We start from the raw sequence: 11,275 nt of genomic DNA on the forward strand, positions 1-11,275 counted from the left end.
ATTTACTAAAATCGACAAAACAGTTAGGTATGGGATAAAAGCCACCTTCTAAAATTAGACCCTTTATCTTTATTGGATCTTACTTTATGTTTTGAATTAGGATATGAACATTAATTTTATTAATTTAGTTTTGATATATTAATAACACAGAAAAAATTTATATTTCCTCTCAACTTAGTACACTTTTTAATTATCGGATAAAAGCATACATATAATTCATTCACGCTAGTTAATTAATTGATCACAGATATATTTTATAAGTATGCTAACTTTCCGTAAAAATAAATACAAATGTTCATGATAGAAAAAAAACACGTAAGACATTAGACATATACAAATTAAAATAAATATATTATAATTTTAAAAAAGTTTTAAGTGTATCGAAAATACCAGTGTTTTAATTGTTTTAACCGTTAATTTTAATTAATATATATTATATATATTTTTTATAATTCAGATCAACGGTTAAAACAACCAAAACATCGATGTTTTCGATATATTTAAAACTCTTCCTATAGTTTTATTTTCTAATAATACTTATTCATTTATATTAATTTTATAAGATATTAATCATTCGAGAAAAGTAAAACTTATTTAATGGATAGAATGAAATTTTAAAAAAATTTTCTACTCACGGATAGAATTAAGATAGAGTTTAAATCCTATTCTACTTTATCCATTGTTAGCCATACAGTCAACCTTGCCTGATACTTATTAGTCTCTCGTGTGGTTCCCTTGCTGGCCAACAGCACAAGCTCGTGGAGGTCGCCTCCACGACGTGCCTCCGTAACGCAACTTGCGATCTTTACTAGCTTTAGATTCGCGTTATAATTGTGGTTGTACTCTGTGATTGCCAAAATCGCAATCTGGACCACACGGTGATCATTGACGTCCATGGGTTTTCTTGTGAACGTCACAGCAAAGGCAGAAAGAGAACCCAAAACAAGGAGAGAAATGATGATCAGGCAGCTTGATCTCATGGTAGCCATGCTTGATGATGTTTTGGTTCTTCTTGAAGGGTTAGTCTTTTATTTTGTGTCTAAGTGTTGCATTGTTACGTGCAATTTATATAGTAGGAGAAGAAATAAAACTATGGTAAAAATATTGATATATTATTTTTATGTTTAAAAATGTTATTTGTACGCTAAATTCAGCTATCAAAATTGGTTTTTATATATTTATATACAAATGTATATATTATTTAACTCATTTTTAATATGTATTTTATATATTCTAACATATATTTTATATTAGTGACTGATTTTAATAGTTAATTTTAATATATTAGTAATATGATTGATTTCGTATTAATATATGTGTTTAGAATTCAATTAGAGAATCTATTTTTTTCAATTAACATCAGTAGACTATAATATTAAATTCTAAATCTCATATCTTAAATTCTAAATCATAAAATTTTAAAAAATAAAAGTTAAAAGAAAATTATTATAAAGAAATTTTTTTTATTAATATTGATTATTTAATAGTTTTTTTTATATTCCTTTCATTTATTTAATGTCTTTACAAGCTAAGTTCAAAATTATCTTTTAATACGGTTTTAAATATTATAAATAAAAGGAAGAAGTTATAAGTATATTTTAAATTATTTATTTCAGAATATATTCAAGCTAAGTATTTATTTAGGAAGACGTTAGCTCTTCAATTTACTTTTAGGATAATGAATTGATTAGGGAGAAAAGTAAATTGTCGACAGCTTTTGATTGTTGCGTCTGGTTAGATAAAAACACATATAAAAAGGATAATTAAAACCTTATAAAATTTGCCTTTCCACTTTCTTAAGTGTTAAAGTTAAGTAAATAAATAAAGACAAAAAATATATAAATAAATTTTATTTATTTATAAAAAGATTAATTATTCACATTCATGCTTATTGACTGACCATAATTTACCAAAATCAAGTTAATTTGTTTTTTGTGTTAAAAATAAATCCCAATAAAGATGTATAACTTATATATTGCCTTTTTGTTTATATTTACTTCTTTGATATTTTTAGTCGATCCATGTAGTGTATGTTAATCGAATAATTGTACATGTTAGAGTCCAATTAAAGTTGACACCTCCATATAAGGTTATTTAATGTCGTTCAAAAAATGACCAAAACAAAAGACATCACTTGTATATATAACAACAACAAAATTTCTTTTAAAATTATTTATTTAGTTAGTAAAATTTTAATTTTATAATATATTTTATTCAAAAAATTTAAAAATAAACAAAAATTGTTATACTAAAAATAAAATAATTATAAAAATAAAATTAATAGATTAAAATATAAATCTTTAAAAATAAAAAATTATCAAAAAAATTATAAAAACCATAAATAAAAATTTAACTCGTAAAAGATTATTAAAATTGAAAAAATAAAAAATATCAAAATATAATGAAATAAAAATAGAAAAATAATATTATAAAATTTAAAAAAAATAATAAAAGGATAAAAACAATCCTATAACAAATTTTTTATTAAAAAATTAAATTTTAAACAAATTAAAAAGTTAGTACCAAAGCTAAAGTATCGATTTTAAGAATATAATATAACACTTTAATAATAACAATATTTTTAATCTAAATTACATATCAAAAATCTAATACGTAACAATTTGTCAATAATATTGTGATAAGAACTTACGTGGATGCCCATTTTTCAAAAAATTTAGTTTATTAAGAATGACCTTATTTAATATAATTTGAAAAAGTGCCATCATGCACGCATATAAATAGAGGTTTATGCTTATGACATATATATATATATATATATATATATTATATTATATAATATTAAGTAAATACATATATGAATCATTTTTATTGAGCTTATTATGTTAATACTATAATTTTTTCTATTTACATTTTCTTATTTTATATTTATCCTTCTTAGTTATTTATTTTACAACACGTTATCAGTACGAGACTCTGACCAAATTTTAGGAAGACTCAGGTAATAAATTTTTATTATGTCGAAACTCTCTCATCTTGAATTCAATGCTCTTGATATATCTGGAAACAACTATTTATCATGGATACTAGATGCTGAAATCCATCTTGATTCAATGGATCTTGGAGATACCATTAAGGCTGAAAATAATACATTCCAAAAGGATAAAGTCAAAGCCATGATTTTTTTTTGTCGTCAACTTGACGAAGGATTGAAAAATAAATATCCCACATTAATAGTTTCAGATTCAGTTTTCTATTTTTTATTGTGCTCGTAATTATATTTTTGTTGTAGGGATTGGATCAAGAGACTGAGATTTCATCACCAAAAAAGTTAAAAAGTAGGTCTTCTGAAGCGAGCAACAAAGAAGCATGATCTTGCATGATAAAGATTTCATGTATTAAGGATTATATATATGTTATGACGAATCGAAAAAATGTTATCTTTGATACTTTGTTTTTGGATTATGACTTTTGATTTTCAGAGACCATGTATGAATTAAAAATCTTGTTATGATGTTTGATTTAAGGTTATGCCTTTTGGTTATTATGAGATTTTAAAGTTTGAATTCTAAAAATGTCATTTTAAATAGGTAGTTTCAATCTTATTTTAAAAAGTATAAAATTACCATCATACTTAGGTAAAAACGACGGCTAAAAATTGCCTTTTCAAACAAAAACAGTGTCATTATATCCTGGTAAAAATGGCGGTTAGAAAATGTCATTTTAAACGAAAAGGATGCCATTAAATCCTCGTAAAAATGACGGTTAGAAATGCCATTTTAAACAAAAAGGATGTCATTAAATACAAGTAAAAAGCGGTCAGAAACCGCCATTTTAAACGAGAATAATGTCGTTAAACCTTGGTAAAAACGACAGTTAAAAACCGCCATTTTAAACAACATTAAACTGCCGTTTTAATTGGTTAAAAATGGCAGTTTTTAACCGTCCTTTTAACCGTCACAAAACCGTCATATTATGCTGTAATAACTAGAATGACACCCAGAATTCTAGCGTTTTTTGGAGGTGCCATTTTTGGTATAATGGCAATACAAACCGCCATAATTTCAAAAAAAAAACGTCATTTAACTTTTTTTATAGTGTTATAAGGGGTTGCATTCTAAAATGGTTAGGATGTGATGTTTTATTGAATACCTATATATTAATTATTTATACCTGCAGCTATTTCCTATATTAAAACTCTTGTATTTATTTCATAGATGTTGCTGAATTAAGCAAAAATTCTGTCAAATTATCGTTTAAATTGTTTAAAATGTATTTAATTTGTTAAAAAATGATAATTATATGCAGCGAGAATTTTTAATTACAAGAGACACTTTGCCGAATTTTTTAAAAACTTATGCAATTGCTGTTGTAATGTCACTATCGAGAACACTGATTTTACTCATCATGACACCATCAATAAAATATTAGCAGTTAAGTTTTAAAAGTGGTATTTGTAATTGTCCGACTAAAATAATATTTAAAATTTTAATTATATTAATTATATTTTTAATTTTGATAAAATATATTATAATAATTTAAACTGCATAATGAATCACTTAATGAAAAAAAAGTTAAAAATCTAACATGATGTATTTTTATCAATCTCAAAGACTATTAATCGATGCAATTAGAATTTTAGAAATTATTTTAATGTATATATACATTTAATTTGAGAGACTACTTTAAGCTAACAAATTGAAAAACAATAGGAGTAGGCGTCCAAGCATTTTTAAATCAAGTTTTCAATTAAGTCGTCGTGCACTTTTTATTCTTCGTACATATGCATTCCTTTTTCAGCTCTTTCTCTTTTTTTATTATTTTTTTTCTTTTACACGCTCTTTCTTCAATGCCGTCGTCACCACCGTCATCATAACTACGTACCACCACTGCCTTATCATCATTATCAGTCTTCTTCTTCCGTTTTTTTATTTTTTTAATATATACATGACATACTTGTTCTGTAAATAAACTAAAATACTCACTAAATTTTCAAGAATAATAATAAACAGTTTTTATTTATAATTTGGGCCAAGAAATTTTTGCGTATCTTGCGAGTGTCGTATATTGTTAGTGACATTATACTATGCTCTTATCATATAATTTAAATATTTTTAAAATATTAAGAATTATAATTTAAGAGTCTTTTAAAATTGTCCACAATGACTAAAAATGGCCATAAATAGAATAGGGTTTGGACTCTACCTAATCCTATGTGTAAGTAAATTTTTTTTTTTAAAACTCAATCCTATTCTATTTGCGGTTAAGAATTTCTCAACTCTAACTTGTACTCTAAAATTCTTAATCTTACTTTATCCTACCCTACTTGCAAAAAATTAATTTTTTTAAATAAATATAAAATTCAATCATTGCATATATCATACATATTAATAAAATAGAAAATAAATTCTAAATTTAAATTAAAGTTAAAAATAATAAAATCTTAAAGAAATCTAACATAACAATACAAATAACACGGTCATTATATTCTTAATAAAATTAAAATAACACAAACAAAAATAAATGTCTTGTCACTTTTTTTCTAATTCCAAATTCTTGCAACATTACTCTTTAAATAACAAATGTACTAAATTAATAATTTAAATAATTAGTCTATTGATTACTTTGAGTTTTTACAAGAAGAAGGTTGTGAGTGTAATATTCACTTTCTTAACTAAATATATCATTTTTAAATATATATCATATAATATATTAGGGTTTCGGGTAGGGTAGGACAGAGTATACTCTGAACTCGCATCCAATCCTACCCCGATTAGATTTGAACTCGCACCCGATCCTACCCCCGATTAGATTTGGTTGGGTTGGCTAATGACTAAAACAATATTAATTTATAGAGGTAAATACCAAATTGGTATCCGAAAAATTCTGACGCTGACGAATTGGTACCTGACTTTTGTTATTGACGAAATGGATCCCAATAGATTTTAAAATTTGAAAAGCGTATCCACATCGTCGCCAGAATATATCACCGATAAGCACAATGCTGATGTGACCACCATATTTTGATGACGTGGCCAACCCCCTAACCCTAATCCCTCCCTCCCAACGCACTCCCCTCCATCCTTCAATACCACCATAACTTCCACAAGAATCTAAAATCCGGTGCCCTAGCCCGAATTTGTGATTCGCGCATCATCAATGCCAGATCTAACCGGATCGGCTCCATCTTCCATATCCTTCTTTGTCTCACTTCTCCTCCTTCCTCCCCGTTGCATACGCCGCATGACACTGCTGCCACTCAGCCGCAGGCCATCGCTGCCACTTCCACTGACGGTTTCCCATTCTTCATTGCTAGGATCTACAGACTTCGCTGTTTGTAGCGGAAGAAGCTCATGTCCGCCGAGTCCATTATGTTCGTTCCCATCAGTCCTGCCGCGGACTCTTCGGATCTGATCATTGACTCCTTCAACAGTTACTTCATTGTGGCCAATTGAAAATGTTGCTTTATTTCTGATTTCCTTGTTTCAGAGGCGGTTATATGTGTAGTGGAGTTGTGCAATTGAGATGCTGAGGGGATGTGGCTATTCCAGGCCTTGTTGTTGTGGCCCCGATGGTAGTGGCAGTGGTTCTTGATGGTGCTCTTGCCGTTGAGGTTGCTGTTATTATTGCTGCGAGTGGTGGTGAAGATTACTGTTGTTGTTGATGTTGAGGTTGTTGTTGCTGCAAGTGGTGGTGTTGAGAGAGGGAAGGGGAATGTGTGATGGAGAGGGAGAGTGCGTTGGGGAGGGAAGAAATTAGAGTTTTGGGGTGTTTTCCATGTCATCAAAATACGGTGGCCACGCCAGGGCTACGCTTGTCAAATTTTAAAATCTTTTAGGGATCATTTTGCCAATAAAAAAGGTCAAGTACTATTTTATCCGCCAAAATCTTTCGAGTACCAATTTGGTATTTACCTCTAATTTATATCGATGTGATGAATCACTTTGTGAAAAAAATTAATAGACTAAGATCAAGGTTGTCAAACTCGCAAGTTTAAGTAAATTCGTAGAGCTGGCCTAAACTCGACTCACAAGTTAACTCGTAGACTCGTACGAGTTTACCTGTTATAATTTTTTTTAATACACGCGCGCACACTCAAATCTAATCATTCAAAATTAACAATATGAACCTTAAATCACATAATAAACTAAATAACACACATTATAAATTATAACAAGTATTTTAGAACAAATATAAATCCTTCACAATTATACTTATGCAATTAGTTAAGGACACATTATAACAACAAGTACATTATTTTAACACACGCCATTAAAAGTTCTAATAAACTAAAAGTAAAATCCTTTAATATCTTCATATTTCCTGACATCAGTATCATCTTCGTTAGAAAATCATTTTCTTCAAGTTCGACATTAAATAAATTACTAATAGTCTACATTTACAACCATTAACCAATAATCTAATATTCTATAAATTATAAAATTAAAATAATAAATCCTAGTGACCTAATTGTAAAAACATAAAACAAAAAAAAAATCTAAATGACTAAATTTTAATTTGTAAAAGTTTAAAGCAATTTTTTTAACAATAACATTACTTAAATGGCTGAATGCAATCACAAAAAATCATTGCAGCAACAACAAAGAATAGCGATGATAACAAAGAGCCAAAAACGTCGTATAGAAGCCAGAGAATAAGAGACTTAATGATAACGAAAGAGAAGCAGGTGAACTCGTGAACAGCAATAAAAAAGTAGAGTTGCGAACAACAAAGACGCGAAGAAAGGCATTGTAGAAAGCAACAGAGGTAGAGACCAATGAAGATGATGACACAAATTAAAACAGAATAGAATAGCAGACGCAGGTGAATGGTGGCAACGCGATGACAAACAGAAAATAAGAGAGTGAGACTTGAGATGAGAGAAATGACATAGACGAGTGAATTTGACTCGTGAGTGAGTATTTTAGGAGTGTTATTATAATTCTAATAGAAAAATATGTGTGGCTTTTTTCCAAGTAAAAAACAGGGCAAAATCACAAACTTACTGATTTAGTCATGGACTTGTGAGTTTGACTGAATTTGATCGAATCCAATTGAATATAATAAAAAAATTAATCAAAATTTATTTTATTTAATATTTATTAGTTATTATAATAATTATAAAAATTAAATAAGATATTTTTTATTTTTTTAATATTATCACGATTAATTTAAGAGACCATTTTAAGTCGAATTAATAATAAATTGAGAAAAAAGTCAAATCTTTGATCAAAATATCATATAATATATATATATATATATATATATAATTATTAATTGCAAATTCCTATATGATTTTCCTAACGATTTAGGGAGGCTATTTATTTTTCGTATTATCTATTTATGCTAGCTATGTTGTCTTTCTTTCTTTTTGATAGCCTTCTTTGCATTTCTTAAATAAAGTTAAATTTAATGTGAACAACCAAATGTTAAATATTTAAATAATTTCGTTAAGTAATCATTAAATGTCTAATCAATAATAAATTAACAAATATTTTAAATTGTACTATTTTATACTAATTAATTATTATTAATTTTATTTTTTAAATAAAAAATTAATAATCATTAATTACAATTATTTAAAGTTAATTGGTAAAAAATTATTTACTTATATTCTTTTATATTTAAAATATAATTACGATACACAAGTTTGATATGGCATACTAGAAACTATATATATATATATATATATATATATATATATATATATATATATATATATATATATCATCCACAAATAAATAACTCAACATACAAATGGTCAAGAACTGATGCACTTTAGCGAGGTATGTATTAGTTTGTTGGATTGCATCCATGGCCAACAGCTTGAAGAAGTAGAAGTTGCCGAATGCGTATCCAAGTCCTGAACACCTAAGGATTTAAGCCAGCTTCAAGTTGTCATTAGTTCTCTTGTTATTCTCAGTCACCGCGAAATTCGCCCATTTCAATTGCGCCAGGGTCGTTCACGTCTAAACTTAACGGAACCGTTAACTTCATAAACGATGCTGACCTACTACTTCTCCCGCTGACTCTGTTGAGAGGACCAAAGCACAAGAGGAACAACAACACCCGCATAACATTAAGGCCAATTCTATGGTGCCTATAATTTTAGTGTCGAAAATACTAAAGTTATCTTTTATAGTAAGTTTTAAATATTAAAAAATTATTTATTTTTATATTTTTTAATTTAAATATTAAATTTTATCTCATTTTAATAAATTAGGCAAATATATATAAACACCATAGCATGCACCTAACATTAATTAGGTAATTACTTCTCATCATCGTCATCATTATCATCATCTTCTACATGCAATTTATAATATGGAAGGCTTATTAATTAGTTGGCTCTTCAATTTAACTAATGTATATTTTACTTTTATATTTGTCTTACCGTTTTTTTAAGAGACATGCATATTACGACATTATTTCATTTTATTTTTGGTAATTTTGTCAAGATATTAAATTAAATTTGTATAAAAATTTTAATTCAAAGAGTAAATACGACTCTTTTTAAAAAAAGAATGAGTTCAACTTAAAAATTATTTAGTATTTATGTCAAATTGAATTATGTAAAAACACATGTACATAACAAATTGTACAAAAAAAATAAATATAGCTTAAAATAGATAAGAAAAAAAAGTAAAACTTAAAAATAAAATACTTGAAGAGAAAGAAATAAAATAACGTAAAAACACAAAGATAAAATAAATAAAAAGTTGATAAATAAACGAGATCTTTAAGTAAAACAGGAAATAAAAATACTTGAACAGTAAGAAAATGCAAAAAAATAAAATTAAAAAGACAAGAAAAACAAAAGAAATAAATTAAAATGGACGCGAGATACTCCCGTGTATTTGTATTTTATTGACTTCCGATGCATCAAGTGTAATTGAGAACTTGTAGAATTTTTGTGTAATGAATAATGACAAAGTGTTTAAATTGAAGTTCTCTGTTTCTTTTGAATTTCTCCAATTTATAGACTATGAAATTAGGTTTGCATAATATTTTTTCGATAAAAACTCAAATGCAGTTGACTTTATGTGAAGTTGATAATTCAGAGATGTTAGATGAAAATTTAGTCAAATCAGTCAAATTATCTAACAATTCTCAGTTATCAATTTCACGTAAAATCGACTATACTTAAATTTCCACCTATTTTTTCTCATTCCATAATCTAACTTCTTCCTTTTTTCAAACCACTTATATTTCCACCTCAGTTTGTTCCTCAAAATCTACATTTATATTCTCAACCCAACTTGAGGATCAAACAAAAATCTTATTATTCAAGAAAAAACAAAATTCTTACCTTTTGTATCATGCTGTTAATTTAAAATTGTTCTAATTTTGACTTTGATCATTCTTTACACTTGACTCTGCATAATCTAATTTTTTCTTAAAATTGTTCTAATTTTGACTTTGATCATTCTTTACACTCGACTCTGCATAATCTAAATTTTTTTTTTACTTAATACGTATGAGTCGGAATTTTTCAATTTGTACTAACATTTTGTAAATCAACCCGAATAACTAATTAATCACTCCGTACGTGCACAAAAATGTTAAAATGTTATTCGGTTTTTTTTTATTTTTTTTTGTAACTAAAGACAGGGAGATTCGAATTTATGATCTTTTAAATGAATATAAAAAAATTATATCATTTGAATTATAATTCATTGACTTTTTTATTTTTATTTTTTGTTTAAACTAATACGATTAATTTTTAATTTTAGTTTTTTTTTTTACTAAAATTATTGATCGCTACTAACATTGTCCTTTAATTTTATGGAGCCACATCATATTGGTCTTATAGAACTTTAATGCAAAAATGTTTAATATTAGGTAAATTTAACACACACGTACGCGCCTATATATATATATATATATATATATATATATATATATATATATATATAATTTTCATTTATATTTATCTGGTATATTTTTAATTTTCAATTATAAATGTTTTAAATTATTATGCTATTTAATATCAGCTCTCAAATAAAATAGAAATATATGAATAAAGGATGTATATGTAATGTAGAAGTTCAATTAAATAACTAACTTTTTCGGTTAACAACAATCAGTTTTTTTACCAACGAATTATAACTTAAATGATATAATCTTTTTATACTTACTTATTTACTTAGATGTCGTGAGTTCGAATTTTCCTATTTTAAAAAAAAAATCAATTTTTTTATTATTTTAAATTTTTACACTCTAAATCTTAAACTCTATATCCTAAAAGTGTAAATACTAATCGTATCTTCTAAATTCTATAAAAATAAAGGTTAAAAGATAATTTGAAAACAAAACA

The 11,275-nt window shown here is 26.5% G+C and overlaps 1 long non-coding RNA gene across 1 annotated transcript; it reads left to right on the forward strand.

Moving 5' to 3' along the window:
* Positions 1-638: 638 nt before the first annotated feature.
* LOC140184281 (uncharacterized) lies at positions 639-3,484 on the forward strand. Its single transcript, XR_011880704.1, has 2 exons — positions 639-1,019; positions 3,251-3,484. It is a non-coding gene; the product is annotated as an uncharacterized lncRNA (long non-coding RNA).
* The last annotated feature ends 7,791 nt before the right edge of the window (positions 3,485-11,275 follow it).

The sequence above is a fragment of the Arachis hypogaea genome, chromosome 4 (genome assembly GCF_003086295.3).
Source record: "Arachis hypogaea cultivar Tifrunner chromosome 4, arahy.Tifrunner.gnm2.J5K5, whole genome shotgun sequence".
Classification (NCBI taxonomy): Eukaryota; Viridiplantae; Streptophyta; class Magnoliopsida; order Fabales; family Fabaceae; genus Arachis; species Arachis hypogaea.